Genomic DNA, 25,575 nt, shown 5'->3' with positions numbered 1-25,575 from the left:
TGCCTTTGTCATGACTTTTGATAATAAGCAGATCTGACCTACAGCATCGGACATAACTATTGCCACTGTACCAATTAGGCATATAGCTTGTCCCCATAACTAACTCAGGCCTACTGTTTAGAACATAAGCTTTCCCACAAAGTAACCATCAAGCACACAGTCACAGTTACAAAGGTATACAAAAATTACAATTAGCTTAGGAAAAGATTATCTTCCTTAAGAGGGCAAGTAATCTATATCCACGGGTTGTTATGGAGGCAACTTACACCGAAAGGTTTCCCTCTTACAGTAATCAGTGAGAGTCCATGTAACAAAATCCTTCTCTGCAGGTTTTCAGATACAGTAATAACAAACCACCCCTAAATGGATTGATGTTACCAAATGTAATTCATAATAAATATGCCAGACGTACTGTCCTTATCTGAAAAGGTCATATGAAACCGATCAGACCTACAGCCATTCTCATTGGCTTGTTACCATAACCAATTCAGTCTCACTGTATTGAGGAGTAACTATCATGCACAAAGAGAGAAGCAAAGCTAGCATTCCCTGAAAAACCAAAGACTCCACAGTACAGAAAGGGAGAAGGAGTGCTTTGTCAAAGAAACCAATTATTTCTTCATTTTAAAGTCCAGCAGTCATACCAGCTGTAAAACGTCAGAGTGGTCAATGCATGAATTGAACTAATACAAAACAAGAATAATATACACGATTTTTTAAATTTAACAGCTGATTCTAATACCCTTACATTGAAATCCAGTTGAGCTCCGTACACTTCTTCAACAATGGATGATATCACGAAGTCTTCTCGAAAGGTAGGCGCTCGGAGTCTGTTCTATTATGAATAAACACGCCCTTATCTGCCGAGGGACTTTACTGCTAATGCTAACACAAACAGGAGGTCTGAAATGGTGATTAGTACGTCCTGGTAAAAATGTGTAGGTGAACGGAAAAAAAAACTGAGAAGTAGCCACAGAAAGGTACTCCGAGTTTTAAGCTTTCTCTATATATTATATCATTTTCATATTCATTCAACTTGACTGGGGACACCGTAATTATATCAGAATCTCTGTTTAATTAAGTGATTTCATCAATCCTATCTTTATTAGAGAAATCCCCTGCAAGTTCAGACCATACCTTGAGTATTGTAACAGAAATATTAGCGTGTCTGATGAACATAATCTTAAGACTAAATGACAGCCATCTTGCCTCCCTCCTCAATCAACTGATTTATCTATTCAAGTATGTATGGACACCTCCAGTCCACCTGGGTTTGCATACTATAGTAGACAAAATGAAGCTGAACGTACAAAAAAAGCTTATGAAAAATGAAGCTTCAAAATAGAGTACCCCATCAAGCAGAGTGATCAAATATCCTCACTCAAACATCTCTTTGAGGAAAACAGATACCCTATAGAGGGAAAAAAATAATTCCACTATGAGATTCTCTCTGTAAATAACTCTAAGACTGGGGTTCAGCCAATATTTACTGAAACAAGCCATAAATCGGAGTCTCTGTTAACTATACGCAAGAAGACAGGCAACTAAATAATAAAAGACCAAAAGCCTCTCACAATTTCAGCATTTCTCTACCCTCCCTCTCCTCATGATGATTTTCCTCCTGTTCAGAAGATTTACCTCTAAACAAGAAAAAAATCGTCAGTCTCCTGCAATTGTGAAAAATGACATGTAAGCGATGTAGAATTCAGACTTTACTCTTCCTCTAGATCCCATAAAATATTCATTTTTAAATCTAATAGTGCCAACTTTTCGACATATTCCAATCAGAAATGCTGGCATTAATACCAAAACTGTGTACAGAACAGACTAGAAGAGCTGTGCGAACAGTAGCGGTTCAAGCACAATTATGTTAATCTAACCTAGATGTTAATTTGTAATCTCATGACTCATTTCTGTTAGAATTTAGAGATTTTGTTTCCTGAATCTGAAAATTATTCAAATTAGCTTCATCTTCTAAATATTTTCTTTGCTATTCCTCAGTTGAGAGTGATAATTAGTAGTGATATCGCAAGCATAGTATTATTAGACTACAAAAGAGCACATTTCCACAGGGAAGGTGCAAATTAAAGCAACCATAGAGCTAATAATAGTCAAGTCAAGGAAAGCCTTATTCGGCTGTTTTTCAATACAGTCATAAAAGGACATAATTATGTTAAAATACAGTTAAATTCATACTATTTACAAAGAAATTGACACATATAGTACTCAGTTAAAAACATAGTGCAAAATTTACCAATTAATAATATTAGATTTCCTGATTTGTAGCACCTTTTTTAAAAACATTGTTATTCTCCACGCTACGTGCTCATTTTCCAGAAACTGGAGTGAGAGCATGGCCTGGCGGCACTGCCTAAGCCCTAAATCCTTTAAAAATTGTATAATCCAAACTTCCCTTGGCTCCATATAAAATTTGCAGAATAAAACTACATGCATGGTCGACTGGTCTGAGATCTATCGCAAGGGCATGGTATTAGATTGCGTGACCAGTCGTTCATTTTCAGAAAAGATGTTAATCTATGGATATTTCCCAGTCTAAACCTAATTAAAAGAAATCTATCAAATATTCCAGGTAAGAATGATAGGTAGGGCTCCATCCCCAAGGTTGTACGTGTCAGCTGATGTTGCCTCCGTGATTTTTTTTAAGGTCTTTCTGGGAATCTCCAGCATAGATATTGGGTTTAAAAAGTACTCTGGATGTCCCAGGTCATTCATGAAATCGCGGACGTATTTAATCCAGGGTATCTGCAGAGCCCCCTCTAACCTCAGTACATCTTTTAAAATCCCCCTATTTAGTTTTGTTTGGTCTTTACACCAAACTCTGTGCCATAAGAGTATTGGCTCTACGTTTACTAGATCAGATATATAGTGTAGACCCAGCTCTTCATGACAAATAAATGAGGAGGTCTTAGGGGGTACAGATAAAATATACCTTTTAAACACATTTTCAATTATTTGAATCGGGGTGGCATCTGCAAAACCCCACACCCCAGCCCCATAAGTTGCCATACTAATGTATTTTGTCTTATATATTTGTAGGAGTTCTGAGGGTGGTTTCCTACCTAATTTTTTAGCAAATGTTACTAGAGCTGCGGTGGATCTACAAAATGCCAGGTTTTTAGCAGTTAGGTTGGCAACCCAAGAATCATGTTGATTAAAAAGTATACCTAGATAGGAAATGTTTTTTGCTGTTAATAACTTCTTCCCATCTAAAAACATTTCTCGGGTCTTCTTGGTGCCTTGCCTACATCTCATGACATATCTTTTAGCAATGTTACTTTTAAGACCTAGGTCATTCATGAATGCACTGAAGCTGTCCAGAACGCTCTGGAGGCCATTTAGTGTACGTGCCAATAACACAGAATCGTCCGCATAAAGGAGTGCGGAAATGGCCGGCCATTTACTTGCGGGAAATCATTGCCCTGCTGGAGTAATGCTTCTAATCTGTTGATATAAAGATTAAAAAGGAAAGGGGCCAGAACACAACCTTGTCTGACCCCTCTCTTAATTGGGAAAGCTTGCGTGCATTCTCCCTTTAGCCCATACTGAACACTTGCAGTAGCTCCACTGTACAAACTTCTTAAAAACGTAATAATTTGTAGATCAGCCCCGACCGTCTGAAGGACCTCCCACAGCCTGTGATGTCTAACTGAATCAAATGCCTCTGTAAGATCTACAAAGGCTAAATAAAGACTTCCTTTTTTTGCTCTGGTATACTTGCCATCCAAAATTGACAAATTCAGACTTTGTTCTATTGTGCCTAAACTAGCACGGAAACCATACTGCAGGTCCGACATTATCGGACTATCCTCTGCCCAGTCTTGAAGGTGTTCCAGGATGACCCTCCCTACCGCTTTGACCACAGAGTCCAGGAGGGAGATCGGTCTGTAACATCCTGGGTCTTGGCGATCGGCTTTTTTGTATATTGGGATTATTATTGACTGCACCCACGTTGATGGGAGATCAGACTTAATGATGGCATTAATAACCCGAGTTAAGATGGGGCCCCAGAGAGGAACATTACATTTAAACATATGGACAGGGACCCCATCGGGTCCTGGGGCTTTGCCATCCAGGCTACTGGCCATGGCCCTACTCACCTCTTCCAAGGTGATTTCCAGATCAATCCTGGTGCCACTACTTAGTGCACCATCATCAAGTTGCCGCCCTGTATTTCCCTGCTCATTGTACACCATTGAGAAGTGGCTAATCACTTTTTCTTCTGCAATTGCTATTTTGACAGAAGGGCCACTGCTAGAAGATAACAAGGGGGTCCTCAAGACCTTCCAGAATGCAGCAGAGTCCTTCTGCTGGGCCGAATTGTGTAGGGAATCCCAGGCTTCATTTTTCAGTGTTTGCTTTCTTTCTTTTATTGCCCCTCTATAATCTGATCTTAATTAATTTTAGACGGTGATCTCGGCTGTGTATTTAATTCCTTCTTTAATCTAGCATAGGCCCTGGTACATTTTACATTAAACCACCCGGGAGATGTTGATCTGTTCCTTTGTTAGCAAGTTTTTTACCTCCCTCGTAATATCATTGAAGAAATGAACAATTGCAACAACGGAGGCAGCCTCACACAGGCAAATATCCAGAGCGGACCGGCAATTCACTATCACATTTTTGGTCAGCAGATCCACATCCCCCTTATCCCATTTTAGTGTATAACCATTCGTTTTTTTCGATGCTACATTCCCCAGCAATGGAATAGGTTTTGTGGACTTTTTGGATCTATGAAGGGGTAACTTAAGGTTTATGGAAAGGGGAAAGTGATCGCTTATAGCAATATCACCCATTTCAAAGGCAGCGACCAAGTGCGCATGGGGGCGTGAGGTCAATATGAAATCAATTATTGTTGCGAACGCTCTCCCATTTAAAGTAGGGGGCCTGCAGTGCAGCATAGCCAGCAATTCATTGGCATAGGCGAGATCCATCCAGAAGATGAGTACATTAAATAAATCCCCCGCATTGGAGTGTGTAAAATGGGTACAATAATCCTGACCAATGGATAAACCACACATTCGGTCATCAGTATAGTTACATAAATTACAATTAAAATATCCCATCAACAAAAACATAGTATCTTTACCTTCCACAGTGCATAGACCTTTGGTGACCTCCATGATATTCTTTACCACTACTCCTCAGACATCTTGGGGAGCATTATTATATAGGTTAATCAATATGAGGCGATTAGCTGCATTAAATACTAATTCTACCAAATGATAATAACAATCCCCCTCATGGAAGTAGATATTGCTTAGGGGTATTTTGTTAGAAACATAAGTACAGATGCCACCTTTTGGCCTTCCTCCCAGAGCCTTCACTGCCTGAGTGTGATATGTCCTTAAACCATTTATATGGATGGGTTCTATTGCCCAAGTCTCCTGCAGACAAAGGATATCTATATTCTCTTTGAAACCAACCCAAACGGGATTCTGTATCTTTGAGCGTAAGCCTGATATATTTCACATAACAACAGAGGTAGTAGTTGCCATCTGGTTGGACAACGAATTAATGGAAGTCGACCCCACTTCAATAATAACATCTGAACTAGATGGCACCAATATACTGTTATTATCATCATTCTGTTCTGGTAAGGGGCTAAATTCCTATGATGGTATCTCACATCTATTTTTTCCTCTGTTCTTTCGGGAGGTATGACCCCCCCCCGCTGAGTCCACTCGCGGATGTAACTCAACCTGTGTGGATGTGTCCAGATGGCTAGATTTACTTTGTTCGCCCCAATCTCCAACTATATCAGCAGATGGCTCCAGTCAATCAACCCCATCCATACCAAAGAGGGGCTCAAAGAAGTTAGATGTTGGGATTCAAAATATCTGTTGACGACCACCTCTGATATTCTCTATCATTGATACAAACTGGGGGTCATTGCAGGGTATTAGAAAAAGCCTAGGGGAACCACGCTTATCCCGCCCTTCCTGACTGGTAGTGACCTGTCCTGTCTAGTATGCTCCTCACCAAATCTGGGGACCTAAAGGAAATCAATGGTCAAGTTCTCCACGAGGAAGTCTAGGTACGTTAGTGAGAAAAATGGTGTAAGGGGTAGCTTGCGGGGGAGATGCAACTGCCTTGGCTCAGGTCTGAAATTTCCCTGCATGTTTTGTTTCGCCAGATAATTAGCATTCTGTCTCACAGTGTTTGACTTATCAGAATTTTCAGCCCAGTTCGTCTGCTTAAGCTGTGCATGCACATCTACAATACCCACCTCCCTTCTGCTCTCAGGCTGACCAGGAGATAAGGAGACCTGGCGTCTTTGTTGGAGAGCTGCAGTAATATCTGACTGGACCCCAGCTCTCATCTCCAAATTAGTTGTAAGCAGAGTGTCCAGTGCATGCGAATTCTGTGGCACTCTCGGAGTAGGGATTCTCTGGGAATTAATTTCTGTGGGCCCGCCTCTAGTACCTCCGCACCCACCTCCTCAAGCTCACCCCTTTTCTGCACTACAGACTGCGACTGTGCTAACGAGCGTTTGACTGCCCCTTTCAGACTAAGCAACCTTTCCTCAATAGAGGACAACATGGTTATCATAGGTCTAATTATGGCTGTTATTGTGCCATCCATTTTTGCCCAGAATTCCAATTGACTCATACTTTGAAATACAACCCCCCCCCTTCTAAATTTTAAGGCTGGGGCAGGGGGCACTCCTGTCATTGAGGATCCATCCGGCCCATTCTCCAGCACCAACCCTTGGCCTTTATGTCTGGGGGGGTGTGGGGGGCGGCGGTTTGTGGGTAGTTGTTGTTCCCTGTCCACTTATTTTTTCCAATGGGGGGCTGTCCCTTTCCCTTGGCTAATCTTTACTTTTTGGCCCTCGTCAGGACATTTGGCTTTGTAGATAGATTTAGTATTTCCTGTGAGTCTTTTGTCGGTGCTTGGGCTGCTAAAACTGGTGATACTTCCTCTACTGAGGTCAGCAGGTCAATTTCGGCTGCTTCTCCAGATACTGAAATTGGTTGCTCTAACGTATTATTGTGGTGCTGTGGTAGTCCTGCTATAGACTCTAGGGACAGCCTACGCTCAGTTAGAGCGAGTTCATGTATGAAAACTGTTTCTGCCCTAGAGAGAAAGGCATCTAATGTCCCGACTAACCCCTGCCCTGTTAGCGATTTGCTCTTATTCATACTAAACCCCCTCAATACACGAACGTGTAATTAATAGCTTAGCTTTATAAGTCTCACCCAGTCCGTTTGATAAATAGTTCTAGTGAATAAGTCAGCTGCTGGGTAAACCAGTCGCAAGTCCAAGTGTCAATACAATGGCCCAGCCTTCTCCGGGCTCTGACGGGGTCAGACGGGGCCGCCCTTGGTCCGGGCTTCGTCCAGGCATCGTCCCACGTCGCGTGTGGAGAGGCAGCGCTTTATGCGTGGTCACCATGCCTCCCCCTCACTTGCCGCAGCTGCGGTCATAGTGATGCACCCTGGGGGCTGTAGTCTTCTCCCGGGGTGATAGAGCAGTTTCCACCTTCGATGGCAGCACAAAGGCGTACCACACAGCCGCCCACCAGCAGGGTGACGAAAGAAGCAACAGAGAGTCTCCCGGCAACAAAAGCAACAAGGTAGCAGCTTTGAAAAGTTTCCCTTCGCCGCGGGGGAGAGGTAGCGCTTTAAGCGCGGTCACCACGGCTCCCCCTCACTCGCAGCAGCTTCTGTGTTAGTGATGCACCCTGGGGGCTGTAGGGCTGCCCGACAGGCATTGCATCGCCAGCCTGCCGCAGGAGCAGGACACCAATGATGACACTGTACGATCATCGGGTGGGATGACAGTGGCCGTCCAACCGGTGACTTGTGTGAGGTATCCTTAATTCCGTAAAAAGGGTGTAGCACCTTCACCTTTTCTGGTCACTACTCTACGTGAGAGAGGTTAGATATAAGTTGACTTAACCAGGGGAACTCTGTACAAATTGTTGTTGCTTTCTATTGTAGGACATGTACACTGGACCCCGTGAAAAATTGTCCGTTCTTGTTCCCCCCTATTTGATATAATTCCTCACGTGCATTTTTTGCACGGGAACCCCTTCTTTTAGGTTACCATTAGTGAAGAATTTTTCACCTTTTTGGTCCAACCCGAGTCAGTATTGACTGCTCAACTAAGGCACCTTTCTTACACTCTACTCTGGCTGGCACGGTCCGGGGCTCCGCATCCTTGTTCCGAGAGCGAACCCGGTTGCCAAGATGGAGGATGTACCGGGCTTAAGCTTCGATGAGGACACCATAGCCGAGGCACTAAGATCAGCGCCATCAATATTGACCAACCTTTCGGCCTCTACATCTGGGGCATCTTCCGATGAATGGACAACTCTAACAGAGTTGAAGAAAGAACTCATAAGAATTACGCTCCATGGGATCATGATGACCGAATACTTGAGGAGTAACATAGCACCTCAGGGCTTAATTGTCAATATAATCCCAAGACTCTTTCTGGATGACAAACGCTTCAAAGTGGACTGGTGCCAGGTTTCCTGGAAGTGCACCAAGGATCTACTCTTTTTGATCACACAAACAGCGAAGCGCCTTGCTGACGCATTGCTAGAAAGAATTTCAGCCTTAGAGGCAACCATGAAGAACGCAATATCAAAAAATAACAAGACAGCTTTTACCACCAAGCTTTCTGAGATCAACCAAGAGATGGCTGATCATCATGAGTTTTTACTAAAACAGAAAACAACAAAACTTGAGAAGGATATTGCCAAATTTGCGAAAGAAAAGGTATATCCTTATTTGAAAGATGATTACAAAGGGAAAAAGAACAACTATTCGTCTGATGAGAACTCAGCCAGTGACAACAGACGGGGATCATCAAGCAGTGACTCCAGTGGTGGCAATCCCTCTAGGAATCCCCGCCCACCACGCACATGGCAACAAGGTTTCCATCAAGGCCCAGTATTCCACGGTCCACCACATATGACACCACCATGGCAATACCCTTTCTATCCACAAGGCCCCCCGCAATTCTACCCCCTTAACCCGCCACCTTTTCAAGGCAGAGGTTGGGGCAGAGGAAGAGGGCGAAAGCGAGGCGGGCAGAAAGGAGTACAATGGCAGGAACAACCGTCAGTACCGACAGCAATGGAAACCAGGAGCATTGCAGCCAGGGGGAGACGAGTTTGATCGTCAATTTATCCAACCGAATCCTTTCACCAACAGAAAATAGTGTCTTGGAGAAGGGTCTGGGGTTTGTCCCCACTCCTACCCCTGATAACTTCCTAGAAATGATTGAGCTGAAACAATTCTTCAGGAAAATACGCCTTCGGGCATTCTTCAAAGACCAACCTGAAGTTCCCAGTCTAGACACAGGTTTGAAGAAACCATCCACCTTCACCCCTACTGATGGGATGGTGCCTCCAGAAGTCTTAACCTTCGAGCGTGCGGTTCTAACTAGCCTACGCAACACACCGATTATCAAACCCTTCCACAATTTAACTACTGCAGAAAGACAAGCTTCCATTGCTTTGGGGAGGGATGAATCCATTGTCATCAAGCAGGCAGATAAAGGGGGAGCCACGGTGATACAAAACTATGAGGACTACGACCTTGAATGCAGACGACAATTGTCGAATAGTACACATTACAGACCACTCATGGAGGACCCTACTAAACGGCTAACGACAACCATCATGGCCCTTGTCATCGAAGCTGAGACGAACGAGTGGATAAGTAAGAAGGAAGCTGAATTTTTGGTGACACTGGACCCTGTAACACCTTACTTTTACACGCTCCCCAAAATACACAAGGGGACGACCCCAGTCCCTGGGAGACCAATTGTCTCCGGCATTGGATCGGTGCTGGAGCCGTTGTCCCAATTTTGTGACGCCTTCTTCCAGCCTTTGGTTAAACAGATTCCATCCTATCTACAAGACACCAGAGACGTCCTCCGTCTTATCAACGATATCGACGGGAGAGAAGACATCGACCTACTCCTAACTCTAGACGTAGAGGCGTTGTATACTAACATTCCACAACAAGCAACGCTAGAAGCAGTCGACTCACTGATGCGACAAGAAGAATGGATGTCCCCCACTCCAATAGCCTTTATCATGGAGCTAGCACATATAGCCCTGACGGAGAATTTTTTCAGATACGAAGCCCAACTGTACCACCAGGTCCGCGGAACCTCGATGGGTTCGACCTTCGCACCGAGCCTGGCATGCATCTATATGGCCTCGTTTGAAAAGAATTACATCTACCCTCCAGAAAACAACCCCTTTCGAGAGAATCTCACCCTCTGGCGTCGATATATCGATGACATTTTGATTTTCTGGAAGGGTGATCGACCCAGTTGCGAGGCCTTTTGCATTTGGATCAACCAGCAGGACCCTTTCCTAAAGTTTACAGGCACAATTGCCGAGACATCGATACCCTTCTTAGATCTGACCATCCGATTGGATCCGGCAACGATCAGTACTACCCTCTTCAAAAAGGAGACTGATAGAAACAGCTTGCTCCTCTATAAGAGCCACCATACGAGACCTCTGAGGGATAACTTGCCCTTCGGGCAATTCCTCCGCCTGCGGAGAAATTGCAGCTCGGTCCAAGACTATAAACAAGAAGCCAGTATCCTGCAACATAAGCTCCGGGATAGGGGCTACCCTACACGACTTCTAAAGACATCATCCAAAAGGGCACTTAACAATCACAGAGAGGCACTGCTTGAAATCCACCCTAAAGAGCAAGATGACACAATCACATGTGTAACATCCTACACCAAGCATTCATCTTTCATTAAAAAGACTGTGAACTTACACTGGGGGATCCTCAACACAGCAGATATGGAATTACCACGCCCACGTTTTGCATTCAAAAGGACAGCGAACCTCAAAGACACTTTGATTCACACTCGCCCTAAAAAATCCAGTACACACCCGGTCAAAACCTTGTGGGACCTCCCACCGGTCACTGGACACTACTGGTGTGGATCATGTGTAGTGTGCCCTCAAACCATCCAGGGTAAAACTATTGAATTACCGAGGGACTTCATCTGGACAATTAAAAAACACACCAACTGTAATAGCTCAAGGTGTGTCTATGTTCTCATCTGTCCCTGTAGGATGCTCTATATTGGGATGACAATGCGCCCTGTAAAACAACGAATCATGGAGCACAACAGCAATATTCGGTGCTCTAAGACACATACGAGACTATACGATCACTGCAAAGAACACAATCACTCCACAGAGAATATGCGCTGGACTGTCCTAGAGTGTCATGCCACAATAAGCCAACCAGCCCTGTTTCGATTGGAACAAAGATGGGTTCATCGTCTGCGTACCGATGAGCTCGGCCTCAATGATTCGGTGCCTTGGACTTTGCTAGCCAGATAATACAGACTCGTAACTAATTGTCTCTATAGACTCGGACTTGACAGTCCGGTTCCCATTAACTATCTGTCTCTACCAAGTAAATAACTTCCCTGTTCTAAGATGGCGCCCACATTCACCGTCTCGGCATGACTAGGTAATCTTCGCTTTCCACCCCCGCGTCGCGTTGCCTAGCAACACGCACCGGACACGCCTACCATGGTGCCCGCTTTCCGCGTTTTCATATGCGGCGGGAGTCTCTCATCGGTCTGACCGGCTGTCCTGTAGCGGTACCGACGTGGGAGGGGTAGGTGACTAGATGCCTATTGCCAGCAACAATTAAGGTAAGGCGCACTGATCTGACGCGACCTCCACGACCGCGGCAATTGAGCCGCAAGCTTCACCAACCACCAACAGTAAGCATCACCGTTTAGTAACCCCCTGATAAACGGTGGCTCTGTACTCTTTCCAGGTGAATTACGTTTAGTTCTGGCCCCACCAAGTCAGCCGGTGGACTTCTCTACCAGGGAACTTTGGTAAGATTTCTCTCTTTGTCCCCCTGTCTTTACTCTCTCCCCGGCGGGGTCGATCACTGATTGTAAGAACTGTTGACCACCCTGGCGCGACGAGTTACCGAGTCCCATGAGATAGAGTGCTACCACGGTGCCTTCCTCTTTATCTCATTCCTTTTAATCTCAATTCTAATGTGAATTGTTTCCTGTGTGTGAACGCGCACACCAAGCGGCGCCTGCATGTTACTTACATGACATATAGCACGGCATGACACGCTAGAAATGTAAATACAACTATGCACGCGAATGGCGGAGCACATCTGTCACTAGCAGGACGTGGTCTCTCCACGGTCTGACTACAATTTCTAACCCTCTCTCACATGAGTATCTATCCCTGATGGGGTCTGTTCAATTGCTTCCCCTCAGAACGCATCACTTGCATGTTAATTTTTGATGTGCCACAATGTTCAATTTTAAACAGACAAGTGATTGAATGTACACTTCTTTTTGTTTCCTCTCCTAGTCCCAGGGAGGGCTTCAATGGAGGGTTGATCCCACGACACACTCCAGGTCGTATATCCGATTCCTCTAATTAGAGAGGTATCGGCAGCAATTATATGAGCACTCTGGTCCTGATGAATTGCCGTAGGGGCAAGAAACATGTCGACCACACTCTGACTGAGGGTTGAATGAGGTTTGGGCACCATTATTACCACGCCTTCATACCCCTCTATTTTTCTTTTAACAAAGCAGTGAGCCATAACATTAAAGCTTTGCCTAATGGACCCTACTGACTTTTTTTAAACTCCACTCACGCTCACTATTGCACTTTTTTAGGCCCCTCACACTCACACACCCATTGGCTAAGGAATAAAAGATCTCCGACAAAGTGCAGCACCTAGGGCTGCCCGACAGGCATTGCATCGCCAGCCTGCCGCAGGAGCAGGACACCAATGATGACACTGTACGATCATCGGGTGGGATGACAGTGGCCGTCCAACCGGTGACTTGTGTGAGGTATCCTTAATTCCGTAAAAAGGGTGTAGCACCTTCACCTTTTCTGGTCACTACTCTACGTGAGAGAGGTTAGATATAAGTTGACTTAACCAGGGGAACTCTGTACAAATTGTTGTTGCTTTCGGCTGTAGTCTTCTCCCGGGGTGATAGAGCAGTTCCCAACTTCGATGGCAGCACAAAGGTGTCCCGCACAAAAGCAACAAGGTAGCACCTTTGAAAAGGTATCTAATGTGGAGTTTTTTTATCAAATAGGAATTGACATAGAAAAAGATCTATGTATTTCATCCCAGACTCTAAAAATGACCTAAAAGTGTGTATGACCATTAATTATTTTCATCCTGTACCATCCTTGACATGTCTATACAGCACCTGCATCTGCTGAAAATGTATCTAACAAGTCAAGCTAATCGAACTGTATCTCCCTTCCAAGTAGAAAATAATTAAACTATAACAAAGAAAAATCTTTTTGGGGCTGCCTCTCAGCTATTTTAAAATGCAACTTCTTCATCTGCTAAGGAATTTATAGCTGAAATTGTGAAGGCCTCAAAAATATAAATAAAAAGGTTTTTATGGAGTTCACTATGTTTTTGCCATCATATGGCTACAAGAAACCTGGGCAATAGGCTAATAGGAATGCTCTAATTACTACATGAACCAGCAGATTTCTCAAATAAATGCTGACACAGAAGAGGCCCGACTGTCTGTTTCAGCACTGTTTATAACTCGAGTTTCAGAGTAGTGTAGACATTCTTGAATTGTTTACTATGGTTTTTTGGTCTCTGAATTGACGGAAATCCTAATAACCTAACTCTATGCAATGTTTGTATGCCTCCAAGAAGAAAATGGGATACTGTAACATAAAATAGGGGAAGAAAATTTAGAAATGTGTGTTGTATAGAACTTAGATAATATCTTGGTGGACGAAGAGTTTAATGAAAACAAACTACTATTCGCAATATTTTCAATGATTGCAAAGATCCTGATCAGAGGCTGGCTTGTAATATCCTTGAATCTTTGATTAGTAATAAGAACAGAGACAATAAAGGAAGAACTGCAATTATGACCCTCATTTTGTTAATAATATTGATTTGGAGGTTAAAGGGGGATACACCTACTTTTACAATTCGTCTTACATTAAGTGGAAGTTCTGTGCTGGTCTACATGGCATCATGAAATGAATATAGTTAAACCTCATTTTAAATAATCATAATTTGGTAACAACCACTTTGAAAATACCCTATTCTTATGATTATTATTTACAAATCGCTATGCACAACCCAAAGAACGAATTCAACAGTTGCAAAGATGTGTGGGAAACACTGAAATTGTAACTAAATAAACTCACTAGAAGCCAATTATAAAACAAGAATTAAAAACTCTCAGATTGCGAAAAAGGCTCAGATTAGAAGTACAAAAGCAGGAGGCTCTTTAACTCTGGTACTCATTTTCCAAGGCAATATGGCTTAGAAATAGCAAAGCATAGTGGAAGGTTATAGCTAATATAACTAATGCCAACATTCAAAACACCTCAGTTCCAATATCTGAAAAAACAATGGATTGCTTATTAATCTTATAAGAACGATAGGTTTCGAACGGATTCAAGATTGATGCCACAGAATCAAGCTTTTCTATTTAATATTAATTTCTAGTCTTTAATAAGGATGGGTGAGAAGGCTAGAGATACTACAGTTTAGGGTCCAATGTGAAGCACAATGTTAACACCGTTATTTGCATAATGCTTCATACATGCCACTGTTCTGGGTTTGTGGAAAGGCAGCATATTAATTCCAATTCATAAGAAAGGGTTTAAATGCAAACCAAGAAGTAGAAGCAGATAGCATTATTGGATGTAATAAGTAAGATGTACTATACCATCCTTCTAGAACATCTGCAAGAGTCGGTAGACAAGGGGAAATGACTTCCAATGGAACAGATAGGATTTAGGCATAATCATGCCACTCTAGACGGGCTAGCAATTTCACAATTAATTTATGAGAAGTGCGTGCTAAAGAAAAAACAGTCATTCTACGTAGCTTTTATCAACTTTACCAGGGCCTCTGTTAAGGTAGATAGAAGCATACTGTTGGAAGTTAACTGCCCTAGGTTAAATCTCTGTCCCAGACACACCAACAGCATTTAATATCATCTGACTTTAATTTATTTTTCCAATTATTCTTTTTATTCTCATGATCCTATTTTTTTTAGGTCTTGCTTGAGACAGCGCATGCTGTCTCTTCGAGACATTTAGTAAGTGGCTTTTAAAAGTGCCACCAGAGGCTTTTGCTGGCCTGCAACTTGCGTTCACATGCACAGCTGCCATCTGTGTTTTTATTGCTGTAATCATGCTCCTCTGCTCACAATCTCCCTCCCTTCTCCCACTCCCTCTTCCTCAGTTTCATTTGGGTCTTCTATGCTGTGAATGCTCCCCCCTCCCTCTTCGTTAGTTTCATTTGTGTCTTGTATTGCTGTGAATGCTCCTGCTTCCACCTGGCACACACACCTTCAGTGGTCAGTGCACGCTTTCACCAGGCACACACACCACCAGCCGTCAGTGCACGCTTCCACCAGGCACTCACACCACCAGCCGTCAGTGCACGCTTCCACCAGGCACACACACCACCAGCCGTCCGTGCACGCTTCCACCAGGCACACACACCACCAGCCGTCAGTGCACGCTTCCACCAGGCACACACACCACCAGCCGTCAGTGCACGCTTTTCCACCAGGCACACACACCACCAGCCGTCAGTGAACGCTTTTCCACCAGGCACACACACCACCAGCCGTCAGTGCACGCTTTTCCACCAGGCGCACACACCACCAGCCATCAGTGCACGCTCCCACCAGGGACACACACCACCATCCGTCAGTGCACGCTTTCACCAGGCACACACCACCAGCCGTCAGCGCACGCTTCCACCAGGCATACACACTACCAGCCGTCAGTGCATGCTTCCACCATGCACACACACCACCAGCCGTCAGTGCACGCTTCCACCATGCACACACACCACCAGCCTTCAGTGCACACTTTTCTACCATGCACACACACCACCAGCCGTCAGTGCACACTTTTTCACCAGGCACACACACCACCAGCCGTCAGTGCACGCTTTTCCACCAGGCATACACACCACCAGCCGTCGGTGCACGCTTCCACCAGGCACACACACCATCAGCCGTCAGTGCACGCTTCCACCAGGCACACACTCTACCAGCCGTCGGTGCACGCTTTCACCGGGCACACACCCCCCCACGCATCAGTGCACGCTTTCACCGGGCACACACACCCCCAGCCATCAGTACACGCTTTCACCGGGCACACACACCACCAGCTGTCAGTGAACGCTTTCACCTGGCACACACACCACCAGCCGTCAGTGAACGCTTTCACCGGGCACACACACCACCAGCCGTCAGTGCAGCAGGCAGGCTCTTCTCAGAGTTTCTTAGTAAATATATGTTCAATGCCTGGGAGGGAGTGGTTCGAGTTTCCATAAACCATGCTGAGTATGCAGTGCAATGCATGAACTCCTGTGTGAGTGAGTCATGCTGCCTGAGGCTCGCTCACTCACTCCACACTTGTAAATTGCGCCTGCACCAAGCTTTGTCTCCTTTGCAAAGTTTGGCGCATGGGCAACCCCACACCCCCGGGAATTACTGCTTCCTACAACCAGAATGGAAACAACATTCAGAGCAATGAAAAAAAGTTCATTTGATGCAAAGAACTGTTAACAAAAACCATGTCCAGCTATTGTAGATCTGGCAACTTAAACAAAACAGCAACAAAAAACAAACAAGCATTGGCATAGCCAATATGTCTCGCCTTTTGGACCCTAAAATATTTAGTTATGCAGCAGAATATCCTTGGTGCAACCACACCAACTGTTGCATGGCTACACACTTATGAGGTCCCAAATGCGAGACCTGTTGGCTATGCCAATGCTTGTTCTCTTCTGCAGTTACTTGTTATGTTATGTTATGTTATGTTAACTTTTGTCTTTTATAGCGCACGGCTACTCCATGGAGTGTCCTGGCGCTTTTAATACAACCATCACAGAGTAACACAACACATTGAAGCAAGGAGAGACAAGAACAAGAGCAGACTACTGGGCAAAGTGCCAGGTTTTAAGGCCCTTCCTAAAAATCAGTAGACTAGAGGAGCTGCGAAGTGACAAAGGGAGCGTGTTCCACATCTGTGATGCCAACAGCCCAAAAGAGCGGCCCCCTATGCGAGCCTTTTTTACTCGAGGGACCACCGCCAGAAACAGAGATTCAGACCTCAAAGACCGGGTCCGATGGTAAAAGACCAACCTCTTCTGGAGATATTTTGCCCCCGAAGCATGGAGAGCCTTGTGGGCCAGGGTCAAAGCCTTGAACACAATCCGTTTTCGGACAGGCAACCAGTGGAGCGACTGCAGGAGTCCCGAAACTCTGGCGCGCCTATAAAGGCCAAAAATGGCCCGCGCAGCCGAGTTCTGGACCACCTGGAGTCGTTGCAAAAGGTAGTCCGGTAGGCCAAGATACAGGACGTTGGAATAGTCCAATCTTGAGCCAATTAAGGCCTGCACCGTTAACTTCCTGTGATCTACTGAAAGTAAAGGGAAAAACTTACGCAGCATCCTAAGCAGGCCAAAACAAGTTCCCGAGAGACCAAGAATCTGAGACCTTAATGCCAGGCCATTGTCCATCTTAATTCCCAGATTCTTAGCCAGCTGGGACGAATGTGCTGGAGGAAACATGTTAACCGGCCACCAATCCTGCCAGTCTGGATCGTGAGGGCAGCCGAAGAAGAGTACCTCAGATTTATCTGAGTTGCATTTGAGGCTGTTCAGCTGGAACCATTCGAAAACAGCCCCAAGGCACTCACGGATACTCTCTCCATCAAACTCTTCTCCTTTCCTGCACGTAAAAAGGATCTGAGTATCGTCAGCATAGGACACGATCTGAGCCCCATAAGACTCCGCCAGTGCCGCGAGAGGGGTCATAAAGATGTTAAAAAGCGTCGGGCTCAACACAGAACCCTGTGGAACTCCGACTCCCAAAGGCGGCATCACGGCAGAGCTGGGTGGGGCCCAGACCGTTTGTCTTTATTTATTCACCTGCAGTTTCCTGGGCTTACCACTTTACTGTGATAACCTGATAGCATTGCTTTTCATAGCAAATCTATTTTATCGTTCGGTGAAACCTCGCCATTCATTTAAAGCCCTCCTGTACAGGGGAGTTATTTGATATGCATTATAATTTGATCTCTTATGAGATCAACGTTTAGATTTCCAAATGTACAAGTATATATTTTTTAAGCAGTTACAAAGTCATCAATGGTATCTTCTCTGTCCAGCTTTCTGTTGAGGAAAGTATATTTGTTGATTGCCAGACACAGTTGGAGAAAAATATACATCAATACTCGCAACAAAACTTCTAAACTCACGGCCTTCCCCAGCGCCTCTTTCACCTTTAGGCATTTGCCTGTATAAATATTTGCCATTCTGGTCTCAGTTATCATAACTTTTTTCTGATGACATAACTTAGTCTTTAAATGACTGTACATAGTTCATTAAGTATTCCTTCCACTTCTTCCATGGCTTGCATGGTTATACAGGAATAGAAAGAAAGCATGTGGGAGTATTAAAGTCTTATTTTGCTGAATGGCGATATAGAAAATAAATAGGAAAATACAAGGTTAGTCCTTTTTTTACCATAAGAGCTTGCCCTGGGGCACTTCACAGCACTGTAAAAAATTCAATGTATGCTCTCTCAAGGGTTAGTAAATCTGATTAAAATAACCAATGTCTATCATAAGCGACATAGCAATAATGTTGAACACATCACTATTTGTCAAAATTAAATCCCTGGAGTCTGCAATTGCATGGTCATTACTTTTTTTTTTTTAAAGGAGTGTGTGACTATACTATTATGAGTTTATGATGTGTGTAATATGTATATCTATGAAATGTAAGGGTTTATAATTTTTTAATTGTTAAGTACATGATGTTTTAAAGACTGTGGTATTAAATAGACATTACTTGACTTGCACGTTCAGTAGTAGCTCTCCTGAATAAAAAAAACCGGAGATGTTAGATTTGCCTTTGCAAACCTGTGAGGTTCAGCTGAAGCACAGTGAGGCACCGTGCATTGGTGTGGCTCAACGATGTCCTGCCATTAATGGCACGCAAACAACTCCTGCACAGTAACAAATATTTCTACTTCTTATCATGCAAAAAAAGAAAATGCGGAAGTGACTACCCTGGCATTTAAAATACGGTGGATATCTTTTCTTAGAGTCTAAAGCCCGAATTAAACGCTGTATTTCCTACCAACCCTCTCTACTTAAATTACAGCTCAGAAATGAAAATAAAATCATTGCTTTCGAAGCTGACCCAATACTACAACCCCAGTTAAGACGTGACTTTGTCTAAGTACATTTGACAGCACTGCTGCCCAACTCACCCGCTCTGAGGCCTAACCTGGCTGGTGATGCAGGTGCGCCAGGACTCATTCGTGCAGCGTGATCCAACAAACACACCAGGTTCTTGCTTTACAGAAACACAGTTGTATCTACTGGACGTTACGTCTTCCGTTCGGGCTTTCCCTGTCAGTGAGCTGCGCCCAAACAAGGCTGCGAGACTCCTGTGAAATGGTGAGCACCACCACCCGGCCTGTACATTGCGTCACGGAACACCGACCTGTCGCTGCTTTAGTGTGTCAATTTACGATGTTTCAGGGGCGTGACCAGAGGTGTTTTTTGTGGTGCGTGGAAAGTGGAGGTGTGTGCGCGTCCAGCTGTGAAGGAGTAGAGCCTTTGTGGAGTGGGAGATCTAGCTTTACTTGTCCCGTGAACGCACGTTTCTAATGTTTAAAGAAATACCCATTAGACAGCTCTGGGTGTCCGCGGTCTTCCAGGAAGTGACAAGAACGAAGGGTAAACAGTAAGGAAATAATCCTATTTTGTTCCGGGTCAGCAGAGGCAGAGCATATGGAAAACAACGTTAACGCCGTTAACATAGGGGCAATACAGAAACCCAAAATTGCAGAGGGCTGTATGCTGTGTCTGTATCATCAGACAAGCTCATTAGTTTCCAACCTCGTATCCATGACATGTAAAAGCGCTGCTCTTCGGAAAATTATATCTTCACTTCCGTGTTGGACGGTATACCTTATATCACTTCCTGTCTTATCCAAAATGGCGACGCGCATGAAGAAGTTTGGGTTTCTGTAGTGTGTGCCTGGTAAAGCAGTTTCTATCTTTCTGCAGAGGAAAGTACTGGTGATGCGGCTGGTTACATCGCATTTAGGGGCATTGTACTATGGAAATAAAGAAGACTTGAACTTTTCAAACCTCACCTGTATTTCGGCAAAATTGTGCATGTAGATCATTCCAAGAGCGTTGGGGACTAACGTTGCACTGCATTCGTCCTACACTGATACTCTATCGGGAAAAACTAATAAAAAGGTATAGGTGCCATACTTGGATTAATATCAGCCTCTCGTAATTACTGGAGGCCGCTTTGCAGCACAACATTTTACCACACCCACTGCCCAAAATCTCTGCCCACCCTGCACAACCCACATAATTAGCATAATTTAACACCCCTTTTTTTTAATACTGTTTGGATTCTCACTTGCGTTATAAAATAAGCAATGTGCTATTAAAGTTCATATATACATAAAGTCAAGACCGATAACAACAATGGGAGAGGATGTAGCCTAAGGGCTAGGGCGGTCGATCTCTAATCCGGGGAACCAGGTTCAAGTCTTGGCAATGACGCTTAACATCCTGTGATTCTGGGCAAATCACTTAATCTCCCCATGTCCTTGTGTAACGCAGCTGGTGCTTATGTAAAGCGCTCTGATACCTTCGGGTCAAAGTTTGCGCATATAAAACTACGAAGAGAGAGCGAGAAACAACACCTTCCCCACTGAACAAAATTATCAATCTCAAACAGTACAGTGACCGACATTACTTACTCGCTCTCAGGACCAGCAGATGGCTCCCATTGCAACAATCTTTTTGGTGCCCCATGACTTCGTTCTCCATGGCTTTCCTCACAGCTTACCGCCTTCTCTGCGGCTACTGCTAGGCCCAGCCATCCGAGAGGGCCTCTGCGGCTCCCTTCCCACTTGGCTACGCACACCTCCATCACTCCAAGGTTTCCAGGCTGCAGGCCCGGGCATGCTTCCTCTGGGCCAAGCCACGGTCGCCTTCTGCAGTGCAGGGTTGGGTATGGCCGATTTCAGGGCCTGATGTTTCTCCATCCTCTACTGGGCATTTCAGGCCACAGGGGCCAGGCTGGTGCAAGCAGCAGCAGCGCTGCTAGCCTAGCACTATTTGCGGCTGGCGCCACCCGCTCACAACTTATCTCCCCCAGTAGGAGGTGACGTCCCCTGGCAGCACCACAGGCGGCCAGACTTACTCCCTGAGTTGGCCCGGCTGTCTCATTGGGCATTACTCAGGCAGCAGGCTGTCTGACTCAGCTGCGCGGCGCTGGAATCCCATCATGAGATAGAAACATTGTTGCACAGCAGTGAGCTGCCTGCCAGAAGCCCATGGCATAGCTCAGCTGCGACCGCCCTAAGCCTGCGAAGCAGTGTGCACAGGCTATGTGCGATGCCCTGCCACACACAGGCTGCAGAGCTTCAGACATGATAATGCAGATGCATTCCCGGAACTTGCCCGGGATAGTGAATTACCCTGGAGTCTCGAACTTTCTTGGACTGACCCGGCGAAAACGGGATTATTAGTAGCGATGCCATCGCCCACATAATCCAGACCACACAAATTTTTGTAGCAGAAAAGGCCACTTTATTCAAGACAGATTAATTCCCATCAAATAACCATTTTATTATAACGATGCAATTTGGCAATTAAAACCGAAACCATTTGTCATCTTAAATTTGCAAATATATAACATCGCACCAAAACCATCAATATAATTTTCTTGTGTTGCAATACTGAATTAAACTTCCCCAACCTTTTTTTTCTTAAATTCTTCCCCTCAATTGTTCTCAATAAACTCCCCATACCCCCCCACGAAGGACTGGACAAGCCCGCTCTAGACTTATCCTCCCCCGATTTACGCCCTTAAACCTCTGCTAGGGAATATCATGTCTTGAAGTGGCAAAAATAAGCTTTCATATAACATTTTCTTTTTTTTTTCTTTTTTTTTTTTTTAAAGGGTGGGTGGGATCTAATGAGAAACACACCCTGCCGCCTCGGCCTCGCTCGCGCTCCTAAACTCCCTGCCTACGCACCTACGAATTCTCAGCGGGTGACCCTGCCTGACGCTCCCTCAGCCAATCCCCGCATGGCCTGCTGCATGTGTGCGAAAATCCCCAGGGGGAGACAGCTCGCGCCGCTCCCCCTGAGGGCCCATCGCCCACATAATCCAGACCACACAAATTTTTGTAGCAGAAAAGGCCACATTATTCAAGACCGATGAAGTCCCATCAAATAACCATTTTATTTTAACGATGCAATTTGGCAATTAAAACAGAAACCATTTGTCATCTTAAATTTGCAAATATATAACATCGCACCAAAACCATCAATATAATTTTCTTGTCACACTACTGAATTAAACTTCCCCAACCTTTTTTTTCCTTAAATTCTTCCCCTCAATTGTTCTCAATAAACTCCCCCTACACCCCCCAACGAAGGACTGGACAAGCCCGCTCTAGACTTATTCTCCCCCGATTTACGCCACCCAGGAAAACCAAAGAGTTTTCCTGGACCCCCTCCTCTTGAACTTAAGCGATTTATAACTTGGAATTGCACCATAAATTAACATTTAACTCATGAGCCAACATATCCCTTATTTCCATTAAGTAATAGGCTACGCCTAAATGCGATAAATGGACTCCGTCCTCTCTAAAAAGGTGACCTTCTGTGCTCGTGATATTATCATGAGCAATACATTTGATCCGCATTACTGGACAAAATACTCTCATGGCTCTATTCAGCTTCCTTCTAGCTTTTTCGACTGCTATGTGACACCTTGCCTTTCTCCAAGACTGTCTATAAACAAATTCAGTCCAAATGAGGCGAATGCCCGGCCAATTGTTCTTTAAAACAGCTAAGTCCAATTGCATTTTCTTGATGAGCGTTAAACCGGATGGTTCAACCAAATCATTCTCTCCTAAATGAAGAATTAAATAATCAGGACAACCTCTAACATGAAACAAACCTGTGAGCGTCGGAAATAAGTCATCCCATTTCATGCCTCCTTTACCCTTCCATACCAATTCATGTCCAGCACTGGGTATACCAAGTGATCTTCCATTAATTTGTTTCTCAGCAAAAAGAGACGCCCATTTAACAAAGGAATGACCCACCATCCACGTTTGCTTTTTTAAGTTTGAAGGTGCACCCCGAACATCACCTAAATGGAAAGGCAAAAAATTAACATGCGGCCAACATTATTACATAACATACTTATTTAAGCACATATCGCTTACAACAACTTGTTTTCCACCGACCAATACGTTGCAAAACTTCCAAACCCAGCCCCAATCTTGATGCTTCCGTAGCTGCCCCAATTCTAAACGAATGCGTGGCGAAATCTTTTGGGTCTTGACCAACTAGCATTAGAGCTTTTCGCAGAACAGCCAAGAGATGAGAACTCTTTATTTTGTTACCATCCATGTGAGTGAAAATAGGGCCCTGCTGAAATGCACCTGAAGAAGAAAACTGTACCCATTCTTGAACTGGGCAGCATTGCGATATACCGCTGCCATTTAGAAAAACCCATATGCCCCTGCCCAGCTGATCGGTTTTTGATTTTTTAAGCCAGATACCTAATTTGTGTCCCACTACTGAAACCTCATCACTGCCCAAACCCCTGTCCCCACCCAAACCCAGTACTTCCGATACCCTGAATGCGCCAAAAAACATCCAAATCATTCCAAGTCGGAAACTTTCCCTTTCCCAAACATTATAACAGCAAACTGAAAGCTGCTCCAGATTTGTTGTAATAACTCAAACGTAATAGGAGCACGGAGCTGCTGGGGCCTAACTTTTTCCCTATTCCGCCCTTTCATTATTTTTCCAACTAAAATGTTGTCAACTGGATCAAAACCCCATAACAATTGGCCATAAAATGACACACCTGATCATTTTCCCACAATAGTGGTGTGGGATAAACCTATCTCTTAACATTAGAACAAAGTCACAAATAAATGCACCACCTTTCCCTGTGGAAACTGTCTCATGCAAACAATTCTTATAACTCAAAAATTCTTCCCATGCTTGTAGATAACTTCTCCTAGTCGAAGGTGCTATGGAATGCTCGACTAGCTGGACGATCCTCAATCCCCTAGGGCCCAAATGTTGTGTGGTACCATAGTTTTGCTGATGTCCGCTCCTGGCGCCAATGCACAAACCTTCTGCCAATGAGAACGAGAAAGTGCGTCAGCAATGGAATTGTTGACCCCTGGGACATGCTTAGCCTCGAAAACCAAATTAAACTTAAAACTCAGAAGCATGAACATTCTAAGCAACTGCAGTACCTTCAAATCCTTAGCCTTTTGGTTGTTCACTAGGTTCACCACTGCCAAATTATCCACATGGAACAAGACAGATCGTTCCGAAATTCGTGGCCCCATACCAACAAGGCAACAATCAATGGGAACAACTCCAGAAAAGCAATACTTCGTCTCTGTTTCATCCAATGCTCAGGCCAACTTTCCGCTCACCATCTCCCTTCCCAAAACAAACCAAAACCACTTGATCCTGCAGCATCGGAATAAATCTGAATCTGCCAAACAAAGTCATCATCCACAAATTGCAAATTACATGGCCTGAGTCTCTGCACACCTATCTTTTCCTTCATGTGATGCTAGTAACTGGTAATGGAGCCAAGGGGTCTCTCTGGTCATACACCAACGACACCCAACTACAGAAGGGTGTGCTGGGGGGCAGGACAATCCGACCAGCTAGCTGGAAGTTTCACGGAGCGTCCTCGAGGCACGGCGTTCACCTCAGTTGTGCCTAAGGTCAGAGTAACTGCCTTCCAAAAGTAACAAGCTTCTGTCCTAATCCAATAATCTGATCAGAATATTCTATTTTGACTGTCTTGCATAGAGGTCTCAGACACTATTTCAAGCCATGCTTGTTGTTTGCATAGCACCTTCGCTGCCCTTATTCTGTCTCGCAGCACTTGGCAGACACAAGAGGGAGTGGAAAGAAGGCCACCAGAGTAACAGAGAAAAGGGATAGAAGGAACAGTGACGAGGGAGGAAAGGATATTGTATCACACAAACACATACACTCCCACACACACCCTCCTATCATTCCTAAGGCCACTTCAAAGTGCTATGGGGAAACAGAGGGAATGGTATACGCATGGGCACTGAGAGCAGGAGTGGCAATGGAGGATAGAACCAGCAGTGAACATGAAGGTATGTAGTACTAGCAAGGATAAAATGAACTAAGATATTTGAACGAGTAATATTTTTAAGAAAAAAAGGAAATTCCGAAAAAGGACGACTTGGGAAGTATGCCCACCATCCAAAATCGCATTTGTTTTTTGGCCACAGTTCTTTCGGTGGTGCAGATGGTGACAAAGCCCAGTTTCCTTGTCTTTTCCCTTCCCCCACCCTCCCAGTCCCAAAGAGGGGGGTGTGGGCATCTTTCCTTCATTCCTCCCACCTTCTGGGTCCGACTGGGACAGAAACCAAGCCCGGGCACCAAAATAACAAGCACCGATCTCTTAG

At 44.6% G+C, this 25,575-nt stretch overlaps 1 protein-coding gene across 2 annotated transcripts in view; it reads right to left on the bottom strand.

The window, feature by feature from the left end:
* LOC144781655 (uncharacterized) overlaps positions 1–19,995 on the bottom strand; it is a 196,511-nt gene extending 176,516 nt beyond the window's left edge. The window contains exon 1 of one of the 2 annotated variants that reach the window (XM_078660620.1): positions 19,315–19,995. The gene's annotated coding sequence lies outside the window, so the exon portion shown is untranslated. The remainder of the gene's footprint in view (positions 1–19,314) is intronic. The other variant, XM_078660621.1, reaches the window with a different exon arrangement.
* Between the last annotated feature and the right edge of the window lie 5,580 nt (positions 19,996–25,575).

Source organism: Lissotriton helveticus, chromosome 9 (genome assembly GCF_964261635.1).
Source record: "Lissotriton helveticus chromosome 9, aLisHel1.1, whole genome shotgun sequence".
NCBI classification, from domain to species: domain Eukaryota; kingdom Metazoa; phylum Chordata; class Amphibia; order Caudata; family Salamandridae; genus Lissotriton; species Lissotriton helveticus.
The sequence above is the reverse complement of the archived record's forward strand: the minus strand, read 5'-3'. Positions and strand labels throughout refer to the sequence as shown.